This window comes from Tupaia chinensis, unplaced genomic scaffold (genome assembly GCF_000334495.1).
Source record: "Tupaia chinensis unplaced genomic scaffold, TupChi_1.0 Scaffold000256_1, whole genome shotgun sequence".
In the NCBI taxonomy this organism is placed as follows: Eukaryota; Metazoa; Chordata; class Mammalia; order Scandentia; family Tupaiidae; genus Tupaia; species Tupaia belangeri.
The window spans coordinates 1,830,255-1,847,229 of record NW_006159736.1 but is presented as its reverse complement, the minus strand read 5'-3'; the positions used below and the strand labels follow the sequence as shown (position 1 = coordinate 1,847,229).

The 16,975-nt window shown below is 40.8% G+C and overlaps 1 non-coding gene and 1 pseudogene across 1 annotated transcript; both read left to right on the top strand.

Moving 5' to 3' along the window:
- Positions 1-6,040: 6,040 nt before the first annotated feature.
- LOC114007935 (U6 spliceosomal RNA) lies at positions 6,041-6,147 on the top strand. The gene has a single exon (XR_003549503.1). It is a non-coding gene; the product is annotated as a U6 spliceosomal RNA (small nuclear RNA).
- Positions 6,148-12,670: 6,523 nt separating this feature from the next.
- Positions 12,671-14,032, top strand: LOC102499160 (elongation factor 1-alpha 1 pseudogene; annotated as a pseudogene).
- The last annotated feature ends 2,943 nt before the right edge of the window (positions 14,033-16,975 follow it).

The window sequence follows — 16,975 nt, the reverse complement described above, 5'->3', positions numbered from 1 at the left end:
CCAGCATGAGTTCTTTTTTTTTTTTTTTTTTAATGATTTCATTTAATTTTATTGATTGATTTTGACCAGAGAGGGACAGAGTGTGTGAGAGAGAGGGGTAAAGTGAGAAAGCAAACCGCCAGGTCCAGGACTCAAACCAGGGTCATCCATGGGGAGTCCAGCGCCCTTAACCACCATGCCATTTGCCAGCCCCAACCCAGCATGAGTTTTAAGACATCAGATCTGGAACTTGAACTGTAGTCGACCATGTGGGAGTCCAGTGACATAGCCACTGCTCCATCTGCTGGTCACTCTTTTATGTTTTTTAAGAATTTGTTAAAATGTCAACCTCAGCAGATGGCATAACAGTTACGTCACTGGACTCCCACGTATTTGACTACAGTTCGAGTCCTGGACTTGGTGACTTAAAACTCATGCAGGCCGCATGTGTTTGCGTGCTTGTGTGCCCAAGATCCTGAGAGGAGAAGGGAGAACCCCCCATCCCCTATCTGGGGGGGCGGGTGATTTCTCATTTTCTGCCTCTCTGTCTCTGTCTTTCTGGCGAGCACACTCTCCCTACAGCAAAAATCTCTCTCTCAAAAAATGGTTTTTAAATAATTTTTTCAAATACTTTAGGAAGTCCTCCTTTTTCACCACAAGCTAAGTTAAGTGCCTTCACGTCTTTTCTTCTCTTATAGAGCCATGATTATATCATACTAATTCTTAATCTGTAATGCAAATTTTGGTTTCAGATAACTAATATTTTGAAGCATTTATGATGCTATTATGCACCGTGCTAAATTTTTAAGTAATAACGGAACAGTCAATAAAGTTACAGTTTTTGCTCTTTTCTTTTAAGATTTTTGCCATAGAGCACATGTGCTTGCCAGAAAGGAGAGAGACAGAGAGAGACAGTGAGAGGGAAAGTCAGAAAGTCAGTCCCCAGAGGGGAGGACCTCACTGCAATTCCTTCTCCTTCCTTTCCTCCTGGGATTCTGGGCACACATGCACATGTACCCAGTGTGAGTCTCAAGCCACCAGGTCTGAGACTAGAACAGGGGTCAGCTGTGTGGGATACCAACACCTTTTCTGCCATGCTCCTGCTGGCCCACAGTTTTTGTTCTTATGGAACTGCCAGGCTGTAGAGAAGACAGACATAAGCAAGTAATTTTAAGTGTTCCAAAGGAGAGGTATACATTTTCTGGTTTGTATAACCAGAGGACCTACAGGATCAGGAATCTTCAGACATTTCTGTCTCCCTCGGTAGATGATGAACAACTTGAAGTCCTAGTGGGTACTTGATAGGAGTTTGTAAATAAGTACATGAGTTTCTGTGTGGAAAACTATTTCATGAGGCAGCATTTTCCACTTCTATTATTTTTTATTTTTAAATTTTATTTTAGTATTTATTTATTTATTTATCTATTGATACATTTTTCAAGCTGTTGGGTTTGGGACTCAAGTCTCTCGAGATCTGGGCATGCACAGGTGCCAGGCCCATTTTTCAAGCTGCCAGGTCCAGACTTGAAGTGCATAGTCAACCAAGTAGGATCCAGCCACCTTAGCCACTATACCACCTGAATGGCCCCTGGGAAGATAATTTATTAACATGAAAAAATAAACAAAGAAAGAGTGATACAGAAGATCCAAAAAATGGAGGAGCCAGCATTAGTGAGAGGGGAAGGGAAATCCCAGAGAGTAGCCATGTGGAACAAAGAGAACAACGAGTCCTGAATGGTAGAAGAGAGAGAAGGCTCCAGAATGGCTGTCTCTAGGGAGATAAAATGGATCAAATATAGAATATGTCTGAAACACACGTTGAGAGATTTACACTTCTAGAGCATAGAGTAGTTAACATTCATAGAAAACAAAGAAGATAAAGACATAAATGCCAATAAGACAAAACACTGCATGAGAAAGGAAATATAATCACGTGGCTCAGCAATAATTAATATTTCATGGTGATAACAATGTAAACGCTGACCACTGATCTAATCAGCAGATAAAATAGTAACATGGTATGAGAAAGGAGGGGAGTGTGTGTGTGTGTGTGTGTGTGTGTGTGTGTGTGTGAGGGGTGGGGAACTGCTGGATGTTAGAAAGCTAAATTCTCATCTTCATAAGAGCAGATTGATAGATGTCCAAAATGGAAAACTTTTAAAAACAACAGTAATAACAAGAATAGACATGATTGTAAATACCGAAAGAAATGGAAAAAAAAATGGTTGAAGGTTGATCTTTGGACACCAGAATTGAAGGGGAGGGACATAAGACTGTTTGCATAATAAATTTTGTAGAACTATTTTATTTTTGAAGCTATGAATATGTGAGTGATTAAGATACAATTACATTAAGATTTCCTTGGTAAAGTTACTATTGATAATAGTAACAAAATACGACTCAGCCTCTATGGTATAGTCGGTAGTGTACTGTACTGGAATGCAGTGCTGGAAGCCACATGGCCAACTGTGGGTTTGAATTCCCGGCCCATGGGTATGCAGGTGACAAACTATAGACCCTGGGGTAAGGGGGGTTGGGGTGTGACTAGACCCTGTTGGGTGTTGCTTCTCTCTCTCTTACACGTGTGTGCATGCTATCTACTGTAAACCTTTTTTTTTACATTAGCAGTAATAAACCATCCTTCATTTGGTTTAGTACAGTGTCTGTGCTCATGAAGTGAGACCATCTACATTAATAGCTGGAATGCTGCTTGGCGCTTTGTAAATGTTCAATAAGCAATTATTTCTACTTTCCAGTATCTCTAAATGAAAGTACCTAAAAACTTCCCTCATGTCAAAACATGTTAAAAGCCTCCATTAAAACCTGTCAATAAAATATAACACTATATTATGTTAACAAATTAAAAATTTTAAAAAAGAAATGAGAAAGAAAAAAAGTGAGCTGTTTTGATTTTATCTACCATCAAATATTTAGCGAGGGAATTATTGTAAGTTAGCTATTTTTTAAACATTTTTAAAGAATTATTTAATTTAATTTTATTTATTCATTCATTTATTTTAATTTGACCAGAGAGAGACAGAGAGAGAGAGAGAGAGAGAGAGAGAAAGTGAGAAAGCAAGCTGTCAGGTTCAGGACCTGAACTGCAGTCAGACATATGGTAGTATCCAGTGCCTTAACCACCATGTCACCTGCTGGTCCCCCCAAGGCTAGCTATTTTTTTAAAAAGAATTATTTCTTTAATTACATTTGTTATTATTATTATTTTTAATTTGCCCAGAGAAAGAGAAGGAGAAAGGGAATGTGAATGTGAGAAAACAAGCCGCCAGATCTGGGCTCAAACCGTGCTCGGCCATGTGAGAGTCAGCTCCTTAACTATCACATCACCCGCCAGCCCCTAAGCTAGCTATTTTTAAGAACAATAATTACTGAAAACATTATAGTTCGGTAGCTACAACATGGAAATAAAATAACTTACAATTGACTTAAATTGTTTCATGTTTTCCCCAACTAATATGATGGTTACCAAATCGAAAGGAAAAACACGCTAGTAAATCATAGCATAAGCTTTTTCCTAATATGGTATAACAGTTTTAAAGTTCTTACTGTATGACTTCTTAGGGTGTGTATTTTCTTAACTCTCAGAGGAAGATTAGTAACACACCATGTGCCTTGCTTTAAAAAAAAGTTGTATCCCAACTTTATGTAGAGCCCTGAAAAGCCCAGGCTCCTTCCATTATAATTAAGAAATGACGTAATCTCATCTGGATCTGAATCTGAGGTAGTCATAGGCAATCTCACAGTAATGTGTCCTTGAGCTTTGTGTTACAGAAATCATAGAAAAGAAGGATATTCTAGAAATTGTTTTAAATGTCTTTTGTGAATTTCAAAAATATTTTTGGTTTAGTATTACTTGTCCCAAAACTCACACTCCCATTGGAATCAACTATTGATACCATTTACTAAGGCCAGCCACCTATGATATATAAGGAGTTCTTAAAAGGTCCCTAGGTCAATATTATCTCATCTGCAATCTACAATTCACTGTTTCACATTTTTGCAAATTCTGAATTTCATTATTACATATCATCCTAAAAGGCAAATCATGAAAAAATGCAAATGGCGATGATCATTAATACCTAATGCTCATTCCTCTGAAACTGCCCGAAATCAGGAAAAGGAAGCGCTTTAGTGGGGAGAGAAGGATGAGGAATGTTTTTGTGTTTCTGATGGTCAGTTGCTATCGAAAGCCTCAGCACGGAATGAGCTACCGTGTACATACAGGAAGGGGAGGAGAAGGGTCTGGAAAGGAATGGACTTGTCCCCTAAGATCAAGAGTGAGAAGGCATTTGTTTGTTTTTGTGTTTTTTCTCTAAAAGTTTATTTCTAATATGAGAGAGAAAAACAGTGAGCTAGGCACACCAACGGGGACCTTATGCCAAAATCCACTCTCATGTCCTCATGCCCACCATGTTCAGTGACATCTGGGGACTGAAACCCAGGACTTCTCCCATGTGGGTCCAACTGCATCACCACTGTGCCACCACCTGGCCCCTATTTGTAAATTTTTAAAATTTTTTTCGGGGGTACATATGCTTGCCAGAAAGAGAGAGAGACAGAGGGACAGAAAGCAAGAAATCACCCTCTTCCCCCCCACCCCCCAGTGAGGATGGCCATGCCGCAATACCTTCTCCTCCATTCTCCTCTTGGAATCTTGGGAATGCACACACATGCACCCAGCAGGAGTTTAAGCCACTGGGTCCGGGACTTGCTAGTCCCAAGGCTCCTGTTTTTTTTTTTTTTTCTTTTTTCTGTTTCTTTTTTGGTAAAGCATATTTATTTATTTCTTCTGTGAGAAAGAGAGAGAGCTAGAGCTAGAGAGACAACCCCTCCCCATAGGATATTCATGTCATGCTTTGCCCCCAGTCTTAGCCAGACAAGGTCATGACATGTGTGCCTGCCGGGTGCGCTCACAGCGGTTCTGGGACAGAAACCTGGGACCTTAGGTGGGGCCAGCCTTGTAGAATGTTGCATTACCTCCATTACACCAGGTGGCCCCTAAGAATGTATGTTAAAAGAAAGAGATTTTTTTTTTGAGAGGTTTATGTAAATTCTTATGTAAATTCTTCACATATTTGTGTAATTCTGATTCTTTTATGATTCTCACTCTCTAGACTACAAGCTCCCTAAGGAGGGCTTATGTTTTTTGGCTCACAGTATATCCTGATGTGTGGTAATGTGGCTAGTACATAGTAGGTTCTTCACAATAGGCTTTTCTCTCTTTTTAAAAATTTTTATTTTAATTTAATTTAATTTTTTTTAGAGGTTTTTGCTATAGGGTGCATGCGCTCGCCAGACAGACAGAGAGAGACATAGAGACAGAAAGCGAGAAATCAGGGGGGATGGCCACGCCGCAATCCCTTCTCCATTCTCCTCTCGGGATCTTGGGCATGTACCCACCCGCGCCCGGGGTGAGTTCTAAGCCACCGGGTCCGGGACGCGAACCGCGGTCGACTACGTGGGAATCCAGCGACATAGCCATTACACTAACTGCTGGTTCCTCACAATAGGCTTTTGAAATTATTTTTAAAAATAATTAGTTAATTTTATTTATTATTATTACTCAATTTGACCAAAGAGAGACAGAGAGAAAGAGGAAGAGTGAGAAAGCAAGCCATCAGAACTGGGACTTGAACCATGGTTGGTCATGTGGGAGTCTAGCACCTCAACCACCATACTACCTGCCAGCCCCCACAAATAGTTATTGAATGAATCAACAAAAATATTTTTTAGTTGCCAGACATTGGAAAAGGTACTTCACCCCAACAGAAGTCACTGTCCTAGAAAACAATCAACCAACCAAATAGATTCTATTCAAAAGCCATTCATGATGTTTTGGGGCTCCCTTGCCAAAATGAGTGTTCGCCACAGAGCAGAGCTGGTCAACTTGTGGCTGGTGAGCTTCAGCGTAATAACTGTACAGGCCGATGATGGGACTTTCTTGTTCCACAAATGGTACTAGGCCAAAACAAAATGGTACATTGCTCAAAACAGGAGGTGCTAAGTACCTCGCATTCTAAAAAGCATTCAAAACCTGAGTGTGGTGCTCACTTCGGCAGCACATATACTAAAATTGGAACGATACAGAGAAGATTAGCATGGCCTCTCCGCAAGGATGACACGCAAATTCGTGAAGCGTTCCATATTTTTTGAAAGTAGTAATGGAATTTTATGGATGATAACATGCATGATTAAGGCATTATGCAGTTTACTCTAGAGGGGAAACCACATTTAGTATGTTGTGATGATGCTCAGGGAGTGAATGTAAATTACAGCTGATACATACATACACAAGAACCCATGTCTGACTTTAGGCATAAACCTCAGTGAGTAGAATGAACATACTATAAAATAGTACCTAGCTGGGGCTATATAGCTTACTGTGGTCATCAAATACACAGTTTTTTCTTGGAGGATGGTTGGACAGGGCAGAGGGTTAGGGATAGGGAATCAAGGATGGCAAAAAAAATAAAAAAAAGACATGCAAAATATACAAGACATAAGAAATGAAAAATTGTTTGTTGATAACAAGTATGTTGATGTGCTTGATTGAGCCAACAGACAGTGTATTTTGGATGAAGAATTCATTTTGTATACTGTAATGATGTATAGCATATTAATGTTAAAAAAAGAAAAATTAATAAAAAAATGGAAAAAAAAAAACTGGAGTGTGGTAGAAACAGTCCCCTAGGCTCACTAGACAACAGTGCACACACGTACACACACACACACCCCAAATTACCTTGTTTTGCTCCGGCCTATCAAGCAAACGATTTGGAGAGAAAGAGATGGGATGGGATCAGGGTGGCAGTCTGGTGAGCGTGAGGCTCACAACAACAAGGCACCACTTCCAAGGCAATGGAGGGCCTGCTTACTCTCTCCCAAACCAGGAGGTGGGAGTGCTAAGAAAAGATTCAGAAAGACTGAGGGAGGTCTACAAGGAGAGAAGGGGATTGCTAATCTGCACTGTCCCCATTTGAGTAAGAAAGGGAAATGGAGATTAGTTAGGGTGAGCAGAGAGGGAATGGCAGGGGCAACAACCCACATTCAAATCATTTTTGTTGCGAGGATGGGTGGGTTAACCACAGGTGAATGCTCTTTCCAACTGGCTCCCGCAAAGAAAGGTGGCGAGAAAGGCCATTCTGCCATCAATGAGGTGGTGACCCGGTTCCCAGGAATACACCATCAACATTCACAAGTGTATCCATGGCGTGGGCTTCAAGAAACGTGCCCTTGGGCACTCAAAGAAATCTGGAAATTTGCCATGAAGGAGATGGGGACTCCAGATGTGCGCATCCATAGCAGGCTTAACAAAGTTGTCTGGGCCAAAGGAATAAGGAACGTCCCTCATGGTATCTGTGTGCGGTTGTTCAGAAAACGTAACGAGGATGAAGATTCACCCCAAAAGCTCTACACTCTGGTGACCTATGTAACTGTTACCACTTTCAAAGATTTACAGCCAATGTGGATGAGAACTAATTGCTGGTTTTCAAATAAAGTTATAAAACAAACACAAACAACAAACAAAAACAACAGGTGAATGCCGAAGGTGGCTGAGCTACAGCTATCCTGCTGGCATCCTGGTACTGTACTACCCCACCTGCCACCAAGGGACAGTTTATTGCTAAGGGGACTGTAGCAGCCAGAGGCTGAAGGGACTGCAGAGGTGATGGCAGGTAGATACAAAACTGAAGCCAGACCTCACACATCTGAGAGTCTGAATTCTGCTGCTGGAGGCCCTCTGGACCCCTACAAAGAACTCACTGGAATACCCTTTTTTTTGAGCCCTGCCACACTGAAGATACAGTGAGTCAGTATTGGCCTGAAAAACAGGTTATTAAAAACCCAGACTTCCAGGCCCAGCAGATGGCATAGCAGTTATGTAGCTGGACTCCCACATGGCCAACCACGATTCGAGTTCTGGACCCAGTAGCTTCAAACTACACTGGTCATGTGTGCATGCATGCCCAATATCCCACGAGGAGAATGGAAGAGAAGGGATTGTGGTCTGGCCATCTCCCTGGGGGATGATTTCTGCTTTCTGTCTCTCTGTCTCTTGGGTAAGCACATGCAACCTATAGCAAAAATCTCTCAAAAAAAAAAAAAGAAAAAAAGAAAAAAATTCTGACTTCCAATATCATATTCAGTTAAAATCTCATAAATTCTGAAAAGTTAAGATTATGCAAACACAAAAACAATTGTGGAATAAGTTTCTGGCTAATATGAGCTGCCCTAAGCCACTTCAGTCATTTATAGTTTAAAGTTTACTGTGATCACCTGAACTTATTGCTAAAAATTAGATTATCTTATATTCTGTTATTTTTTTAGCATGATAGATAATAGCATTAAGTGCTTGCTGCATTACTTTACAACTAATTGCTGAAATTATTTCTTGTATTGCTCTAAGTTTCCTACCAGTATTAGTGGAAAAGAAGTTACATGGGGATAAATTGCCTTGAGTCTGTTGTAGATATTTTGTAAGTCAGGACTTTTTTTTAGCTACAAGCAATAGATTCCTACTCTGATTATTTAAGAAAAATAATTTATTAGATGACTATTAAATAGTTCTTTGACTCTCTGGAAGGGTGAGAAAAAAAGGCTTGGAGGATGGACCAGCAAATGGCATGGTGGTTAAGGTGCTGGATCCTACAAAGCTAACCACACAGTTTGAGTCCTGGACCCTGTGACTTGAAAATCATGCCGTGTGTGTGTGTGTGTGTGTGTGTGTGTGTGTGTGTGTGTGTGTGCCCTAAATCCTAAGAAAATGGAGAAGAGACTGTGGCATGGCCATCCCCCCTGGGGGTGATTTCTCACCTTTCTTCTGTTTCTCTCGCTCTCTCTGGTGAGCACATGTGCCCTATCAGACAAGACAGAAAGGAAAGACAAAGAAAAAGATAAAGAAAAAGAAAGGAAGGAAGGAAGAAAAAGGAAGGAAAGGAAAGAAAAAGAAAGGAAAGGAAAGGAAGACAGGAAGGCAACCTTAGAGGCTACAAAGCTGTGAACAAAATCTCAAGTCAGTCATTGTATGAAATGGGTTTAGAGAAGATCTCCCTGCTCCTGGGTAGAGATCCAGCTTCCATGCCAGCCTTAGCAGGACTCAGATGGAATGCTGCCTCTAGTGATGCTCCAACTGCTCACTCTTAGTGTCCTGACCAACACTGGCTACTTCTGTCGCCACATCAGTTACTAGAATGGACCCTCTGTGGGCCTTGCTTCTAGATGTCATTGAGTGCTGATTCTAAACTAGACGGGAGATAGGTCTGATTGGTGGAGCCTCAGTCATGTCTAGGTGATTTAGTGGTTTTCTGGCATGGGAAAGCCAGGATTAGCTTCTATGGCAGAAAGTGGCCCTGCTTTACAAGGGGTGATGGAGTTCCAGACCAGAATGAGGATCAGCAGAATGTGTACAGCAGACATTTTAGGGTTGAGACACATACTGGAAATTCAAGTAGAGTAATTGAGTAGACAGCTGAATGTAGGAATTTGGAGCTCAGGAGAGAGGTAAGAGGTAAGGAGTATATTTGAGGGTCGTCATTATATAGATGCTATTTACAGTCATGAGACTGGGTCATAGTACCTAAGGAGTGTGTATAGGCATAGAAGACAATCTACAACAGAGGTCGATTTGTGGGCACAAGAAAGGGGAATTGCATTAGATTATGAAGGAATATGAAGTTGGAGTTGGAGAAAAATTAGGAGAGCCTGGGGAGTCCTGGACTTTCATCTTGAGTCCTGGAAGCCATGTAAAGAAATAGTTTGATGGGGAAAGACATGGTTGTATCAAATGTTCGTGAAAAGAGAATTGACCACTGGATTACTCACTAGCATAGGGTCAGTGCCCATTCAGAACAAAAAGTTAACCCAGCTAGCAACAAATGCGAGTGCATCAACGGCCCGTAGATGTGACAGTGTAGATGTGACAGGCTACACAGCCACCGTGAGCAGAGTGTCTATGAAACATTCCAATAAACGGGTATATTCTCAGTAACATGGGGAATGATGCTACTTTGTGTGATATTTTTCCCCTTTATCTTCCAATACAGACTCACATTCTATTTCCTCAATGACACAAGCATTCACTTAAGTGCATTTTGCTAGCCAGGAGGGTGGTGGTGAGGAACAATCTTTGAATAGCATGGCAAGAGCCTATGGAAAAAAATGACACACTGTTTCACTTGGTGAGGAACAATCTTTGAATAGCATGGCAAGATCCTATGAAAAAAATGACACAGTTTCAATTTATTTTTCCCCCTCATTTAATTAGAAAAGGTAACGTAGCTTTTTATAAAAAATAACCACTGATGTATTTGTCAAAGGGGACACATTTATAAGAAGGTGAATAAGGGAAAACAGAAAGAATCCATACAAGCAATAATTTACAATTAATAAGCTAACATAAGTCATTTAAAAGTCTGTATCTTTAGTTTTCTTGTCACTATGTATAAACTACCCGTTTTGTAAACAGCTGATAGGGAGAGTCTTCAAAGTTTTGGTATTGGCTCATGCTTCAAAAATTGTATGTCTACTTTTTATAGGATAGAGGCATTTTTGCTGGGATTATTTTAAATAACAATCCCATTTGAAATAAAATCCTCCAGAGACCAGAACTAGGACAGATACTATAAGAATTTTTAAAAAAAGAAAGAAAGAAAGAAAGGGAAATTTATAAATAGCACATACATCTAGATTAGTTAAAACGTAAGTAAGAAGAGAAAGCCAAGAACTAGAGGAAAATGTGGGGAATGCAGAAATGAGGACAAAAGGGATTAAAGAAGTCATAGGGAAGAGTGCTTAGACATCTGAAAGAGATATCCCATGAAGATTTGTTTTGTTGTAATGACAGCATTTTTAAGCTAGTTTTCTACTATTAACAATACGTTATTGATTCTGTTACTGAGTTTTCAGAATATTATTTATTGTTGGGGCTGGCAGGTGGTGTGGTAGTTGCAGTGCTGGACTCCCACATGACTGACCGTGGTTCAAGTCCTGGACCTGGCAGCTTGCATTCTCACTTTCTCTCTCTCTCTGGTCAAATTAATAATAATAATAAATAATAATAATAATAATAATAACAACAATAATAATAATAATGGGTCAAATTAATAATAAGAATAAATAATAATAATAATAATAATAATAACAACAGCAATAACAAGTAAAATGAAATAATTATTTTTTAAAAAGAGTATTATTCATTATCACAAGACTGCCAGACTTAACCAATTTGTTGCTACCTGTTAATGACTATATAGCAAGAGGCTCTTCCGTAAAAGGGAAGACAAACAAGATTAGATTTATTGTATCACAAGATTAGATTTATTGTATCTTTTCACTTGCTTTTACATGACCTTTTTTTTAAAAGAAATTCTTTGTGGGGTAGGCGGGTGGCATGGTGATTTAAGGGTGCTGGATTCCCACACAGCCAACTGCAGATGGTATAATAGTTACATCGCTGGACTCCCATGTAGTTGACCACAGTTCAAGTCCCAGACCCAGTGGCTTAGAACTGACACCAGGCGTGTATGTGGCTTGCGCCCAAAACCTCGACAGGAAATGGAAGAGAAAGGATTGCTGTGTGGCCATCCTCCCTGGGGGGGTAATTTCTTGCTTTTTGTCTCTCTGTCTCTGTCTCTCTGGCAAGTACGTGTGCCCTATAAAAAAAAATCTCTCTTTGAAAAATTTAGTACAACTAGAGGTGACAGTTACCATAAAATACTTCTTTGTAGTAAGAGTTAACTCTTCATACAAGTCCATTTGCGTACGCCTGTATTTGAATTTAATTTTCAGTGAAAATGTGTACCATGGCATTTTAATATTTTTCTGACACTTCCTGTACCTCGTGGAGGTTGTGCAAGAACCTGAAAGCAGCTTGATGATTTGTATATTATTCAAAAGGCTTAATAATGCATTCTATCTCTATATCTCCAATTACTAGGAAAAACTAATCTAAAAATGATCCTCCTCCTATTTTTCCACAATGGGTTTGCCACCAGAACATAGGTGTCATAAAAACCACCACTAAATCCTCTTCTCCTTAGCGGCCTGAGGTGATCTTTGAAAATGGTTTGCTATTCACTTGACCCAGAGAACCCCACAAAGTCATGCAAGTCAAGGGGTTCAAATCTTCGTGTTCACTTTAAGAACACTCGGAAAACTGCCAAGGCCATCAAAGGTTTGCATATCTGAAAAGCGACCAAGTATCTGAAGGACGTCACTTTACAGAAGCGGTGTGTGCCATTCCGTCGTTACAATGGTGGAGTTGGTGGATGTGCCCACGCTAAACAGTGAGGCTGGACATAAGGTCAGTGGCCCAAAAAGAGTGCTGAATTTTTGCTGCATATGCTTAAAAATGCAGAGAGTAATGCTGAACTTAAGGGGTTAGATGTAGATTCTCTGGTCATTGAGCACATTCAGGTGAACAAGGCACCAAAGACGCGCCGTCGTACGTACAGAGCTCCTGGGTAGATTAACCCACACATGAGCTCCCCTGCCACATCGAGATGATCCTCACTGAAAAGGAGCAATTGTTCCTAAACCGGAAGAGGAAGTTGCACAGAAGAAAAAGATATCCCAGAAGAAACTGAAGAAAAAAACTTACGGCATGGGAATAAAGTCAGCATAAAATAAATGTAGATAGAAAAAAGAAAAAAACCACCACTAAATCAAAACTGAAATGAGAAAGGAGAAGACTCACATCAATATTGTCATTGGACACATAGATTCAGGTAAGTCCACCACTACAGGCCATATGATCCTCAAATGTGATGAGATCAACAAAAGAACCGTCAAAAAATTGGAGAAAGAGGCTGCTGAGATGGGAAAGGGCTCCTTCAAGTATGCTCGGGTCTCCGATAAACTAAAAGCTGGATGTGAGCATGGTATCACCGCTGATACCTCCCTGTGGAAATTTGAGACTAGTATTATGTGACTATCATTGATCAGGACAGAGACTTTATCAAAAACACGATTCCAGTCACATCTCAGGCTGACTGTGCTGTCCTGATTGTTGCTGCTGATGCTGGTGAATTTGAAGCTGGTATCTCCAAGAACAGGCAGACCCATAAACATGCCCTTCTGGCTTTCCCGCTGGGTGTGAAACAACTAATCATTGGTGTTAGCAAAGTGGATTCTACTAAGCCACTCAGAAGAGATATGAGGAAATTATTAAGGAAGTTAGTATCTGCATTAGTATCTGCATTGGCTACAATTCCAACACAGTGGCACTTGTGCCAATTTCTGGTTGGAATGGTGACAACATGCTGGAGCCAAGTGCTAACATGCTCAAGGGATAGAATGTCACCGTAAAGATGGCAATGCAAGTGGAACCACACTACTTGAAGTTCTGGATTGCATCATACCATCAACTTGTCTAACTAATAACCCCTTGCGTCTGCCCCTACAAGATGTATACAAAATTGGTGGTATTGGCTCTATTCCTATAGGCTGAGTGGAGACTGGTGTTCTTAAACCTGGTATGGTGGTTACCTTTCTGCCAGTCAACGTGACAACTGAAGTAAAGTCTGTGGAAATGCACCATGAATCCTTGAGTGAAGCTCTCTCTGGGAACAATGTGGGCTTCAACATCAAGAATTTGTCTGTCAAAGATGTTCAGTGTGGCAATGTTGCCGGTGACAGCAAAAAGGACCCACCAATGGAAGCAGCTGGCTTCACTGCTCAGGTGATTATCCTGAACCATCCAGGCCAAATCAGTGCTGGCTATGCCCCTGTACTCGGTTGGCACACAGCTCACATGGCTTGCAAGATTGCTGAGCTGAGGGAAAAGATTGATTATTGTTCTGGTAAAAAGCTGAAAGATGGCCCTCAATTTTTGAATTCTAGTAATGCAGCCATTGTTGATAGAGCTCCCCACAAGCCCATGTGTTTTGAGAGCATCTTTAACTGTCCTCCTCTGGATTGTTTTGCTGTTTGTGATATGAGACAGACAGACCCTGGGTGTCATAAAGTCATAGACAAAAAGGCTGCTGGAGATGGCAAGGTCTTCAAGTCTGCCCAGAACTCTCAGAAGGCTAAATGAATATCCCAAATTCCTGCCACCGCAGTCTTAAACAGTGGAAGAAGAATAGTCTCAGAACTGTTTGTCTCAATTGGCCATTGAAGTTTGATAGTAAAAGACTGGTTAATGATACCAATGTGTAGGGACATACCAGAGAGAGTCCCTGAGGTGTGGGGACATGTTGTGAGCAAACACCACCCATCCCTTTGGGCTTTGGCAAAACCTTGCAACTTGTCCTGTCCTTGACCCTCACTGCAGACAGAGCAAAGGGTGGAAATTGCTAGGGGTGTTCCAAGAGACACATCTGATTACACCAACTGCTGGTCCCCTTCCTTTTCTTTCTGTCTCTCTCTGGTAAGCATGCATGCTCTATAGCAAATTAAAATCATAATAATGATGGTAAATAAAATAAAATAACTAATTTTTTAAAAAAAGTATTGCTTAACTGTAGAAAACATTCCAATCTAATTCTAGTTTTATATCAAGAGTACTTATTACTTTAGTGATTGCTCACTTATTCTATCACAGCTATGTCTATTTATCTATATATCTCGACGCTGAAAATATTTAATTTCCTTAGAAATAAATTTTTATTTTCTCTTGTTCTAAGATTCCTTTTGGTAACTTATTAAATGTGAACAAAACGTGTTACAGAAACCTGTGCTATTTGTTCTGTAGGCCATTGTGAATGAAAGGATATTACAAGTTTTCTTGGTCTGTGTCTCAAAGGGATCAGCTTTGCTTCATATAACATCTTACATTTTTTTTTTTGAGAGGTTTTTGCTATAGGGTGTGTGCACTCACCAGAAAAACAGAGAGAGACAGAGAGACAGAAAGCAAGAAATTAACCCCCCCACCCCCCCCCATGGTGCATGACCATACTGCAATCCCTTCTCTTCCAGTCTCCTCTTGGGATCTTGGGCACATACGCACATGCACCCGGCATGAGTTTAAGCCACCGGGTCCAGGACTCAAACCAGAGTCAACTACATGGGAGCCCAGTGCCAGCCATTACACCAGCTGCTTGTCCCTAACACCTTACATCTTGAAGTGAAAACAATAGGAAATAATTTCTAATCTGGAGATGGACAGATATGTTGGATTTTATTTTTTGTGATGGGAGAAGAGCAGAATGAAAAACAGAATTGCATTGCACCAGCTCAGAAACCCAGAGTCTGAGTGTGTGTATTAGGGGAGGGAGCTTAATGCACTAGTTAGGGAGTGACCAATCCCTGAGAAGTATAATAAAAATAAAAGTTTTCTTTGTTTAGTCTTTTTTTAAAATTAAAAATAAATTTATTTATGGGGCTGACAGGTAGCGTGGTGGTTAAGGGCACTGACCGACTGTGGTTCAAGTCCTGGACCTGGTGGCTTGCTTTCTCACTTTCCCTCTCTGTCTTTCTCTGGTCAAATTAAAAAATATGAATAAGGGATCAGCAGTTGGCATAATGGCTATGTCGCTTGACCATGGTTCGAGTCCCGGACCCGGTGGCTTAAACTCACTCCAGGCACATATGCGTGCGTGCCCAAGATCCTGAGAGGAGAATGGAGGAGAAGGGATTGCGGTGTGGCCATCCCCCCAGGGGGCGATTTTTCACTTTCTGTCTCTTTGTCTTTTTGGCAAGTGCACACGCTCTATAGCAAAAACCTCTCCGAAACAAAAACAAAGACAAAAACAAACAAACAAAAAACCCCATGAATAAATAAAGTTGAATAAAATAATTCTAAAACATTTATTTAATTTTATTTATAATTGTAATAATTATTATTTTAAAATTTGGGGCAGGCAGGTGGTGTGGTGGTTGAGGCACTGGACTTCCACATGGCTGACCACAGTTCAAGTCCGGAACCTGGCAGCTTGCTTTCTCTTTCTCTCTTTCTGAGTTTCTCCCTGGTCAAATTAAAAAATAAAGATAATAACAAATGGAATTAAATAAATAAATAATCCTTTTTTTAAAAAATTGCTGGGGGGTGATTTCTCGCTTTCTGTCTCTATGTCTCTCTCTGTCTGGCGAGCGCACGTGCTCTGTAGTGAAAACTTCTCGAAAAAAAAAAAAATTGCAGGGCCAGCAGATGATGTAGGAGTTGGAGAGCTGGACTGCCACGTGGCTGACTGTGGCTCAAGTCTCGGACCTGGCAGCTTGCTTTCTCACTTCTCTCTCTTTCTGTGTCTCTCTCTACTCAAATTAAAATAAATAAATACATAAGTAAACAAATAACAATGATGAGTAAAATTAAATAAAACAATTCTTTAAAAAAAAATTGCTACAGGGCACATGTGCCCACTAGAGAGAGCGTGACAGAGAGAAAATGAGAAAGTAAGCCATGAGGTATGGGACTCAAGCCATAGTCAGCCATGTAGAAATCAGCATCGTAACCACCACGCCACCTCCTGGCCCCTTTTTGTTTAGTCTTAAATATAATCTTTGCCAGGTCTGATTTACTCAGCCTGTTTCATAAGTTTATGCCCATGTCCGGGTGGAGGAGAAATGATGAGACTCTAGAGAGGCAGCCCTTCCCAGAACCAGCCAGCTTGCACATGGAGCAGCAGCTCACCACTGCTAGGAGTAGTAGGCAGGTGTCTACTGGGTCCCCTGTTTCTGCTGATACGTTACCTGCCAGTTTCTGCTTATGCCCATACCGTCCTTGTGTGCTTTTCCCTATTCCATATGGCCTGTCTGGACCTGGACTTGATTTCTTTTCTTTTTTTGTTCCAGTTTGTGCTATGGGGTAGGCACACTTGCTAGAGAGAGAGAGAAAGAAAGGAAGAAAGTACCCCCCAGGGCAGATAATCAGGCTGAAATTCTTTCTCCTCTATTCCCTTCTCGGGAATTTGGGCATGCATGCACATGCACCTGGCATATCTTTCAAGATGCTAGGTCTGGGACTCGAACTGTCAGTTGCCAGTGTGGAATTTAGCCGCCTGAAACACCACACCACTGTCTGGCCCAGTTTCTTGATTTC